The sequence below is a fragment of the Cervus elaphus genome, chromosome 25 (assembly GCF_910594005.1).
Source record: "Cervus elaphus chromosome 25, mCerEla1.1, whole genome shotgun sequence".
Taxonomy (NCBI): domain Eukaryota; kingdom Metazoa; phylum Chordata; class Mammalia; order Artiodactyla; family Cervidae; genus Cervus; species Cervus elaphus.
The window spans coordinates 42,603,474-42,616,520 of record NC_057839.1 but is presented as its reverse complement, the minus strand read 5'-3'; positions in this window follow the sequence as shown (position 1 = coordinate 42,616,520).

Below are 13,047 nucleotides of genomic sequence, written 5' to 3'. Positions count from 1 at the left end.
GTCCTAGCCATGGACATCAGAGGAAAAAAAAAGAAATAAAAGGAATCCAAATTGGAAAAGAAAAAGTAAAACTGTCACTGTTTGCAATTGACATGATACTGTACACAAAATATCCTGAAGATGCTACCAGAAAACTACTAGAATTCATCAATGAATTCCATAAAGTTGTAGGATACAAATTTAATACACAGAAACCTCTTGCATTTCTATACATTAACAAAGAAAGATCAGAAAAAGAAATCAAGGAAACAATCCCACTTACTATTACATCAAAAAGATTAGGAATAAACCTACCTAAGGAGGCAAAAGACCTGTACTTTGAAAAATAAGACTTTGATGAAAGAAATTGGAGATGACACCAGTAGATGGAAAAATACACCATGTTTATGGATTGGAAGAATCAATACTGTCAAAATGATTCTACTCCCCAAGGCAACTTACAGATTCAATGCAATCCCTATCAAATTACCAACGGCATTTTTCACAGAACTAGAACAACAACAACAAAAAAATCTGTCTGGAAACACAGAAGACCCTGAATAGCCAAAGCAATCCTGAGGAAAAAAAAAAACAGAGTTGGAGGAATCAGAATCCCTGAGGGAAAAAAGAAAACAGAGTTGGAGGAATCAGAAACTATACTACAAAGCTACAGTAATCAAAATGTTATGATACTGGCACAAAAAGAGAAACTTAGAAATGGAAAGTCCAGAAGTGAACCAACACACCTATGGTCAGTTACTCTATGACAAAGGAGACAAGAACATACAATGGAGAAAAGACTATCTCTTCAATAAGCAGTGCTTGGCAAACTGGATAGCTACATGTGAAAGGATGAAATTAGTACATTCTCTAATATCATACACAAAAATAAGCTAATGGATTGATGTAAAACTGGATCTAACAAAATCTTAGAGGAAAACATAGGCAGAACACTCTTTGGCATAAATCCCAGAAACATCTTTTTGGATCCACATCTTACAGTAATGAAAATAAAAACAAAAATAAACAAATGAGACCTAATTAAATTTAAAAGGTTTTGCACAGCAAAAGAAACCATCAATAAAATGAAAATACAACTCACAAAATGGGAGGAAATATTTGCAAATGATGTGACTGACAAGAGGTTGACTTCCAAAACTACAAAAAGTTCATTCAGCTCAATCAAAAAAGCAAAAAAATTAAAAAATAGACATTTCTCCAAAGAAGACACACAGATGGCCAAAAGGCACCTTAAAAGATGTGCAACACTGCTAATTATCAGAGAAATGCAAGTCAAAGCTACAATGAGGTATCACCTCACACCAGTCAGAATGGCCACCATCAAAATGTCTACAGATAATAAATGCTAGAGAGGGTGTAGAGAAAAGGAAACATTCCTACCCTGTTAGGAGGATGTAAATTTGTACAACCACTATGGAGAACAGAATGAAGATTCCTTCAGAAACTAAAAATACAACTACCATATGATCCAGCAATCCCACTCCTATGCACATAGCCAGAGAAAAACAGTTTAAAAAGGTACCTTCACCCAGTGTTCATTGCAGCACTATTTACAATAGCCAAGACATGTAAGCAACCTAAATGTCCATTGACAGGGGAAAAGATAAAGAACATGTGGTATGTATATACAACAGAATATTACCCAGCCGTAACAAAGGGTGAAATAATGTCATTTGCAGCAACCTGCATAGACCTGGGGATTATCATACTAAGTGAATTAATTCAGACACAGAAAGAAAAATACCATATGATATTACTTATATGTGGAATATAAAAATGATACAAATGAACTTATGTATGAAACAGAAACAGACTCACAGACTTATAAAACATGGTTACCAAAGGGACAGGCTGGGGGAAGGGCTAAATTAGGATTTGGGGATTAACATATACACACTATAAAACTGATAAGTAACAAGGACCTATTGTATAGCACAGAGAACTCTCTTCAATATTCTATAATATCCTACATGGGAAAAGAATCTGAAAAAGAATGGATGTACGTATATGGATAACTGAACCATTCTGCTGTACATCTGAAACTAACACAACACTGTAAATCAACTATATTCCAGTATAAAATAAACCTTAAAGAAATAAATTAAAAAACCAACTTCTATGGCATTGTCACCCAGGACCCCTAGTCTTTGGCTTTCCTTTGGTTTCTGCCAATGAGCAGCACCCATAGGAGACTGGAGAACGTTTGGGATATTCACTCTTCTTGTTTTCTCCTTGTCTTACTATCAAGGACTTGATAGTCTTGTGTCTTGTACCTTGTAGTCTTGTATACTCGACAATCAAATATCTTGATTGTCTTACTGTTGGTACTTGCCATGCCTTTAAGTCCACAGTGTCTCTCAGGTGGCCCTTTTGCTACAGTTCAAGTTCTCAGCAGCCTCTATTAGTAGAACTCATGTTTCATTCTTTCTTGCTGGTTGCCCTTGCTCTGCTCACACCTCCACAAATAGTCTCATCCAAAACTTTACTCAATTCAGCATTTTCCAGTGAGTCATTTGTTTCCTGTAGAACCTTAACTGGCAGACCTGGTATCACCCCAGTAAATGTCTCTGGATCTAACTTTCATTTCTACACTGCTTCTACACTATTGTTAGAATCATGAAGTATTGGTAGCTCCAAGTTTATGGGATCCAGGGGTTTGTTTTGGAATCACTGGCAAGTGAAAATGAGACTGCATTTTAAAAATGGGCAAAGTAACATGATTTAACTTGCTTTCTAGATATTTCTGAAAACACAATAAACAAAGGAATATTTCAATCTAGATTCTACAACACGGTCATTCAGCAATGAAATGATTCTAGAAAATTTAGCTTGGGAATACTTCTCATTCATTGCATCATAAGCATTGTTTCAAGTAGAAACTGTGAGTTGCTACGGTTTCCACAAACATTTGAGGGCAACTATCCTGACACACATCCAAACAGAACCATCTTCATAAAGCAGACTAGTAAGTTTACCATCATGCCAAGACACTCTGAGGAGCTTTCAACGATGACAAAACATTTTGCTCTCATGCCTTCACTGGGAAAAAGCAAATGTAATACACATGTCACTTAGGAGTGCCTTGACCTTTTCAGAGTCCATCAAACTCCCAATTTCAGAACCTAAAATGTACAGTGGCCTCCCAATGACCTCTGTGAATATCTGATTAACATCTAGTGGATCAATTGTTTTCATTCTAGAATCCATGCTTATCAGTTAGATTTAGCATCTTGTACAAACATGACACAAACCTTTTCTCCATTCCTGCTTCTGCAGAAAACTCAAATATATCAACCACATTATGATTTGCAGATTTAATGAAGAATTTTGGGGTCACTGTGAGGGAATCACACTGAAAAACATCCTGCTACCCTCTCTCCGGCTACCTTCCTTTTTCCTTTCCCTTCTTATCTCTCCTCACTCTCGCCTCCACTTTCTCTCCCTCTCCCCTACCTCCTCTTACTTCTGTATTCTCTCCTTTCTTCCTGCTGCACCTTCCATAAGGACTTCTTTCCTGCATATGACTGCATTTTTGCCTCTTGTGAGAGTACCTATAATCCATATTGTCACATCCACTGCCCTTTCCAAAGGAAATTCTAGTGAACATATTTTCTCTGCTTTTATGCACAAGTAATTTACATAAATACAATTACTGAGAAAGATGCCCAATTAATTCCTTAGAGAAACCGAAGGCCTGCTACAAAGAATATGCCTTTAAGAAATTAACTAAGGATTTCACCAGTGATCCAGTGGTTAAGACTCCATGCTTCTATTGCAAGGGGCACAGGATTGATCCCCAGGGAACTAAGATTCCCACAAGTCAGACCTAATGGCAGATAAAAATAAATTTTAAAAAAATACATAAAAATAAAGAATAACTAGAGAATGAAGTTTAGTAAAGGTACACTTTGAGCCTCTCAACAATTGAAAGAGGCTCAGACATTTAAAATATAAAGCATTTCCAAATATTTTGTGATGGTTAAAATCTGTGAATTAACACATTTTGTCAGAACCCTTTAGAAAAAAACCATGTCCTATATGCTGGGGGCAGACTAGTGACAGCAAAGGTATTTCCATCAGAATTTGCTCTTATGAGTCAGAATCATTTTACAGATGTGAAGGTCATCCCTGTCACAGGTTGTGTTCCCAGTAGAGGACTCTGATATGAAAATCTGTATACAAAATTGTATAAAGAAGTTCTCCTAGAAGACAAGGAAGGAAAGAAACCAAGCAGGGGTGTTTTATTAAGCAAAGTCTATGGAGGGAAGCTTTATTTTAATCCTGCAGGATTAGAATGTGAGCTATGTTACATTCTGTGAGAAAGGGTTTCCCCATGTCAACTCCCTGGCACTTCTGGCTTAGGAGCACAGCGGCTCAACCTGAGGGCAGTCCTCCAAGAAATAGTCACAGTGGCAGACTCTTACAAGCAAAGGCACTCCAAAGACAAGGGAGGGGCACTCTAGTAACCTTAAAACATTCCCACAAATATCTCTAACACTGATCCCCTCAGAAAGAGCCCAGTTCCCCTTCCCTTAAATATGGACTTGCCCTAATGATTCACTTCTAATGAACAGAAGTGACACTGCATGAATTACAAGGCCAGGTTCAAAAAGGTTTACACTTGCCTGATTCTCACTCCCCCTGTTGGGCTGGTCTTGCTCTTAGAACTCAGGTCCCAGGTAATGAGGAATCCCAGACCACATGGAGAATCCCACACCCTTTCTCACTGTCTGTCTCACAGTCCCCGCTAAGATCTAAGTCCATTATCAGCATCAACCACAGACATGTGAATGAGGTAGACTCCTGATGGGTCCATCTTTACCCCGGACATCATGGGCAGAGGGTATCCTGTCCCTGCCGTGCCTTGTTCAAACTCTCAATCTGCAGAATCTATGAGCATAATAAACAGTTGATTTCTGCCACTGACTTGTGGGGTAAAGCCATGAGATCTGGAATAGGCACAGAAAATGTAAACACTTCTGTGGGAATATCTGAAGGAATATGGGTGGAGTATTGGAATCTGTGACATTCCTAATAATATTTTATTGAGAATACCATTTCTACCTCAGAGACTGGGCAGACCCCTAGGATAATGTGATTTAGTGGAAAAAACACTGGCCATGGAGTCACAAGACCTGGGTTCATATTCCAACTTAGCCGCATGTCTGAATCTCTTAGAGTTTTCTCACCGGTAATACAGAAATAACTATACCTATCTAACAGGTTGTCTGTGAGGAATATGCAGAAGTATTTGATACATGGATACTGTGTGTAGAGTCTCACTGAGTCTAGTTCCTCTATCAAGTGTGCACCCACTTTGTGAAGACCAATGTTATCTCAGACAATTCTTGTTCAGGTGAGTAGTTCTCTTTGCTGATAGAGGAGAGGCTCAGATTCTTCTTTGAATTAGGGCTTTTTTCTGTGTTAAAAAGACTCAGTTAATGATCTCAGAGGACACTTGCATGAACTTATTTTTTCAATTCTAAATAGACGTTCTGTGCAGTTAAGTCTCAAATAGAGTTCTTCGGGGTGGCATTATTATTAAATAATGTGGCATTCTCTACTATAAAAACAATCTTGACTGTTGGAAGAATTGTCAAAACCATATTTGGTAAACCAGGAATGAAATGCATCTTTATTAAGTTATTCAACAATTTCAAAATTTGCACTTGGAACCACTCAGAGAGCTCTTTTTAAGCTATTAAAAATTAATTTCACACGAGGCAAGGAAGACATGTCTAGACAAATGTTCTTTAAAGGAAATATCTTAAAATAAAGCCTTTTCTGAAATGGCTATATAATCTCGTGCCTGAAAATTTTACTTTGAACTCACTGAGATATTTGCTTTCTTGAAAGCAAGCTAGTGTTCTGTGAATTAACCAGACTTCAGAGAGTTCTGATTTTTATAATGACACATTTTCAGGGTTGTGAAAAAAAACCCAGTTTTGTTAACAAGAAGATTTTTCACAGAACATTTTTATAGGGATCTTTTTCAACTGAATGAGATTTATGGGCCTATGGACACACAAAAAAACACAAGAAACAAAACAGAGTGGGGGACCATACTCTGGTCATTAGAAAAGTCCAATATGAATATATTGAAAAATCAAAATAATAACCTTTACAATTTACAGTGGCATATCATTTGGTTATTGGTAAAATGACCTGAAAAGACCATGGAATTTTAAGATCTTATTTGGCTCCCTCACATTGATGACTTTCTCAATGAGCTGTGTTTGGCCATATCAACATGATCCAAACAAATTATGGATGACAAAGTAAATAAATTAGCTAAACTCACAATTTTTGTGAAGCTGATGTCTGGCAAATTTTCCTCACCTGTGAGGGGCTTTCTAGGTAAAAACACTGGAGTCATTTAGGACCACATCCTGTCTAAATATTTCTGTCCTCTTCAGTACCATCTCCAAAGGGGAAAAAAGTCACTCTTGAGAGAAATGTCTTCATGAATCTCTCTTACACAGATTCTCATAACATGGTCTGAAATGTCACCCAAGAAAATGTCTCCCTGCCATCATCCCGTAGGTAATCTGAATGACAGTTAAATCTAGGACTTTTGCAGTCAAGGACAGTTTGACTTCTTTATAACTTTGGTAACTCATTCATTCATACATGCAGCAAATATTTACTGAGTGCCTACTACATGCCAGGCACAACTCTAAGCACCGAGATAAACCTGAGACAGAAAAGTGAGCATGGAGAACAGGAATTACGATTACATGGGGTGACCTAGGAAAGACTTATCAGAGGTAACATTTGAACAGAGACCTGAAGGAGATAATGAGACAAGCCCTTCAGATACCTGGGGGAGAGCAGTCCAAGTGCAGAGAGCATCAAATGCTCTCTCCTCAGAGGAGAGTTGGCTTGGCCAATACTATGCCAAAAAGACTAGCAATGCTAGAGTGGAGGATAAAGGAGGGAAGAGTAGGAGTGAAGGTCACAAAGGTAGTGGAATAGACTATGGAGCTAAACTCATGCAGTGAGTCCGAGAATTAAGGGAGTCTCTGAGGAGAAAGAGCATAAGATATCAAGAATAGAATTTATGGAAATACTTCCAATCAGGGAGTAGAAAAAGATAAGGACATAGGAAAGGATACTTAAAAAAAAAATGTCAGGGGACCACAGGAGAAAGCAGAGCCACAAAGCCTTGGGAAGAGAAATTAATAAAGGGGCTGTTCAACTGTGTCAACTGTTCCATACTTCATATTTTACATGAAAACAAGAACTGAGTAAAAGCCTGGAAATTAGAGGTTATAAGATATCTTTGAGAGAATGGTTTCTCCTGAGTGGTAAGAGTGGAAAGTAAGAGTGAGTGGTGAAGAAAAGCAGGTAGCACGTGAAGGCTGCTTTCTGTGCCACCCCTTCCTCCTCCTCCTCCTTCTTCTTCTTCTTCTTTTTTTATTGATAAATTTTATTACAAATGGGAAAAGGAAAATAGGATGATACTTTGAAAGCATAGAAAGTGTTTGGAAGAACAGCTACTGTCTTTCCCTCTTTGTGAATATATGGCCAGTGAATGTAGCCATGCACAATTGAGGGCAAATTGGAGGCTCACAATCCATTTCGCCAAGGGACGGTACAGTTGCTTATGGTGACTCACATCAATAAACTCACTGGGAGCCACCACTCCTTTAGGCAGCTCTTAAGATAAAATTAGTTTTTTGCTAGGGTTATTTATCCATCTTCTCCCATTACAACTCATTGCCAATTTGACAGAGAAGTTTAGTTATTCCATTTCATCTTGGCACACTTGTAAAGATAGTGTAAGTAGTATTCTTAAGCAGGTACTATCAAAATAGATCAGTGATGATGAGTTTTGGTGGAAAGGATTAACTAGATTTTCTTTTGGTTTCATACTACAATGGTTATAGAGATATTTCATAATTTTTTAAATAACTGCTTTAAAAATTGGCAGATGTATGCTAAACTAACTGGCAGGTACTCTAATTTTGTGATTTGTTCAATTTCTAGGGCAGTAATGGTATTCAATAAATGTTATATGTTAATATTAATACTATCCATGTTGCCTTCATCAAGCTTTTATACCCTAATTAAATAGTGATTACACTGGAAGGAAACCAGATCATTGAATGATTATAAAATATCTCACCCCTGAAAGTCGAAGATCAACATGTTAAAATCCAATGAATGCTGTTCATAATTGACCAAAGAAAGCAAATGTATGGTACCACGTATAAAGTGTGATTTCCTTTCCTCTCCTTAAACTAGAGAATAAAACAAACACCCGGTGATGTTTTTGGCTGCTTGGCCTCCCCAGGATATGCTGCCTTTGGGTCAGCCAAATCTTGCCTTCACACAAACAGTAAGAGGCTACGCTTGAAACTCCCACTAGAAAAAAGAAATTTTACAGTAGAAATTAGAATCCAGCTTTTTCAGGCACTGCCCATCCTAGATCACAGAACAAGGGAAAAGGAAAATTAATGCCAAGGGGACTGATCATGCTAGTAAAGTTCTTGGTAAGGGATGCTGAGAATTACATAATAGTACTTCTAACCAATTAAGGTGGGAGACAAGTGAAATTTCTGTCTTGGAAATATATTATTGGAGACAAGGGAAGCTTTCCATTCCAAATCATCTAAATCAATGCTAAATGTAAAGGGAGGTGAGGGTGAACAAAGAAAATAGTTTACAAAATATACACTGTAAGATCTAGAGGAAAACTACAAGTTCAATCTTAAAACACTAATTATTAAAAATATTCCCCTAATTAAGTTTTCCAAATCCTTTGGAGAATTGTCTTTATTTTCTTGCATTTTATTTGTGACTCATTAGTTGTAGCATTAATTGTGTTTTGTTTTTCAAAAACTGTAGCTTTCAAAAGATATTTGTAATCAAAAGATTACCATATCAGGCTGTGTGTACGTGTACTTGCTAAGTTGCTTCAGCTGTGTCAGACTCTGTGTGACCCTATGGACTGTAGCCCACCAGGCTTTTCTGTCCATGGGATTTTCCAGGCGAGAATACTGGAGTGGGCTGCCATGCCCTCCTCCAGGGGATATTCCTCCAGGGACCGAATCAACGTTTCTTAAGTCTCCTGCATTGGCAGGTAGGTTCTTAACTACTAGCACCACCTGGGAAGCCCCCATTATCAAGCAGGGTGTTCTTCAATCACTTGGTGAGTATGAGCCTCTAAAATGCAGGTGTTCCCCCCTGCAGGGATTAAATGGGATCTTTTCAATCTGACAAAATTATATTACAATTTATTACAATTGTATTCTACTTTTACTGTAAATGGAGCAATAATCCAATATTCATTTGACTGGCAACAGCCAATTAGAAGTAGCCAAGAACAGAGAGAATGTATATATTTCAAACTCTGAAGATAAAATGGGGGGGAAACAGGAGAAATTCATTATGAGAATGTAAAAATGCTCGTACATCATTAATGTCTGACTGATCACCCTTGTGAGGAAGTGATGCATCTTCACAGAGGTACAGCAGCGGGAATGGGAAATAGTACAGCTTTCAGTTGTTTTCCTTCTTCCTTCAATAGGCTTTTGCCTCTTCTTTTCTCAGGGACTATATACATTGGAAACCACTGGTTGAGATTTAGAATGATTCTGAATTTATAATACATTCAAGTTCCAAGTATTGATTGATATCTGTGATATGGAAAAGATTAACTTCATTTTACTGGAAAGGGGGACTGCCCTGGTGGCTCAGACATTAAAGCGTCTGCCTACAATGCAGGAGACCTGGGTTCAATCCCTGGGTCAGGAAGATCTCTGGAGAAGGGAATGGCAACCCACTCCAGTATTCTTGTCTGGAAAATCCCTTGGATAGAGGAGCCTGGTAGGCTACAGTCTGTGGGGTCGCAAAGAATCAGACACGACTGAGCGACTTCACTTTCACTTTCACTGGAAAGGACCCACTCTCTCCTGGCAATGGTGACATATCTTCAGTACAATCTGTATACCCAGTCACAGTATTCTGGTAGGCAGAAATTTAATAAAAGAAATAATATCTATTACGAGAAAGCTAGTCAATCCCTCTTATAGGAAACCAACAAGTTTCCTTAAGGACCTTAAGTGTCATCTATATAGCACTACTTTTCTGCTTCTGCCTACCAAGTAGATTTACATGACTTTCAGTGGTCTGAGTGTTGTGGGAGCTGTGAGGATTAATGAGTGTGATAAATCTGTTAAGAGTGATTTCCTCTTTGCAGGAGGATAAAATAATCTAAGACAGTTTGTAGTCCCTAATCTCAATGAGCCACTTTGACAGCATATTCTACATGACTATAAGTTCACTGGAGAAAGGCAAAAATTTTGGATGCTCTCATATTTCAACACTCTTTTAAAAAGTATTTTCTCTGTTTTAAAAGATCATTGGCCTAAACATTCTCTACCTTATTTCAGGTTTTCCCCTTAGTTCATCTAGAACGTGTCATGGATTCAGCTCTATGGAGGCTTCAAGTACAAGTAGAGATTGGAGTAGTGTCCTTAGAAGGACAACCAACTGTAGTTAAAATGACCACACCATTTTAATTAACAAGTTTCCTCCTCAAATTCCTGTGAAAAATGGTTACTAATTCAGAAAACAATCAGGGCAGAAGTTTCAGTGGGCAATAATTGGTTGCCACGAGGTCAGAAAGCCTCTCCTTCTCAAAGTTGTCTTCCATAAACACACTGTGGATAACAAATGTTCTTCTGATCAATCACCTCCCAAAAGAAAGTCACATATTTAGGTTCCCAATTCCAGACATTCTTTCTTCTATGTCTTATGAAGTTGATTCTGGTACCAAACCAAAAAAGATTGTGGGTTCAAACTACTAGGAAGTAATTAGGTGTTGATGGAGTGTACCGTCTGCTGGCATTATGGAGGATGAGGGCCTTGGAGCTGAGATCTTAGATCCAAAATTCAGTATGGCAGACCACCCACAAAATCAGTCTTCTAACAGACAACCGTCAGGAAAATGCCTACTGCAAGAGACTATAAACAAGGGGCAGACTAAACTAAGCATGGTTTCCTTTAATAGAAAATCATTCTCTCCAAACATACACACACACACACACGCATGTTCAAACATCACATTCCATATGGATATAAAATCTCTAATTCCTTCAATATCCTGTCTTTAATTGCTTCCCAAATATGACCAATCTAATTGGCTTCAGAAAACAGGCTGCATGCTAGCACCATGGAAAGAGATACATCAAGCTGAGAGGGGTATACCAGGAGGAGTAAGAAAATATTTTCTGTTCAAGAAGCTTAAAGTTTAGCATTGCAGCAATTGAGTATAATATTTTTCATGCACTGATAAAGACAATATGTATACAATTCAAAGTGGAGTTAAAATAATCACTGTAAGGGAAGTACAAGGTGTTAAGGGTAAATGAGGTGTCTGTTTGGTTTTATCATCCTTATAATAGTGGCGTCCCCAGTAGCTCAGATGGTAAAGAATCTGCATGCAATGCAGGAGATCCGGATTCAATCCCTTGGTTGGGAAGATCCCCTGGAGAAGGAAATGACAACCCCCTCCAGTATTCTTGCCTGGAGAATCCCATGGACAGAGGAGCCTGGTGGGCTACAGTGCATAGTGTCCCAAAGAGGAGGACAGAACTGAGCAACTAACACTTTCACTTTTCATCCTTACAAACATAGCATATATAATTTAACCTTGAAGTATAACAAGGCACTTAAAATGCAATCTTATTAACATATGTGTTTTCTATGTGTTTATGATGCTATTCATAAAACACTTTTGTTAGCAGACATCATCATTATTATTATACTGCCCATACTGAATGTACCAGTGTGTATTAGGCATTTTATTTTTTATTAAGAGTTTTAATATTTTTCAAATGAATGAATGACATGTTAGAAATGGAATGCCAACCAAGGAACCAGTTGATTCCAGAGCCTTTGCTCTTTTCATTACAATGTGCTATTTTTTAAAATCAGTTGTCTCAACTTTGGCTACACATTGGAATTTTCTAGGGATCCAGAAAAAGTACTGATGCCTAGGTACCATGTTCTAAAATTCTCATTTAAGTTGTCTGGAGTACACCTCGGGCATCAGAACTTTTTAAAGCTCCTCAGCTACTTTTAATGTGCAGTCAAGGTTGAGAATCATTGCTCTAAATATACTCTTTCTGATGAAAAATACTGAAGCTTTTGGTTGCTAGACAAGAGGTTTAACAGTTTAAACAGGAAACATCATTTTAGTGCAATGTTTTAGGCTAGATTTAGACCATCGGTATATAGTTAAACATTTAAACATGAGGCAGGTGGTACAGTTAGAAGATTATTTAGTATTGAAAAAAGGAATGGGCATGCATGTGTGTTAAGTCACTTCAGTCATGTCCAACTCTTTGCGACCCTATGGACTGTAGCCCACCAGGCTCCTCTGTCTATGGGGTTCTCCAGGCAAGAATACTGGAATGGGTTGCCATGCCTTTCTCCAGGGGATCTTCCTGATCCAGGGATCGAACCCATGTCTCTTATGTCTCCTGCATTGGCGGGAGGGCTCTTTACCACCAGTGCCACCTGGGAAGCCCAAAAGAGGGAATAGTTCAAGCCAAAGTTAGAGATATATTTAAGTGAATAGAACCGACATTAACTATAATTACTTTGTATGACTTCCTTTATGAAAATCTATGAGGTAATTAGGCACAAGGGGGCTTTCTCTTATTTGTTTTAAGAATTTCCCAAATGTCTGAAGCAATGTATTTGTCAGATTTGAAAAGTTTCATTGAAATTCTAGGGCCCCTCCATGTATACCTGAGTTTGATCTAGACGTTCCCCACAGACCTATCCATAGTTACTTCCGTTTATCCACTGCCACACATTTGGATCAAATGTATAGTAATTCATACCAGTAAATTTATTGTCCAACCTACAAAAAAGCCACATGAAAGGAGGGAAAATCTGAGATCTATAATGTGGTCATTGCTAACTCAGCCAAAACTAACTCTTTGATATCTTTATGTTATTAACATCTGCATTTTGCTCAGTCTCCAGTGTGGTAGGAGAAGCAATAGAGGAGACAGATGAGAAAAAAGTGGA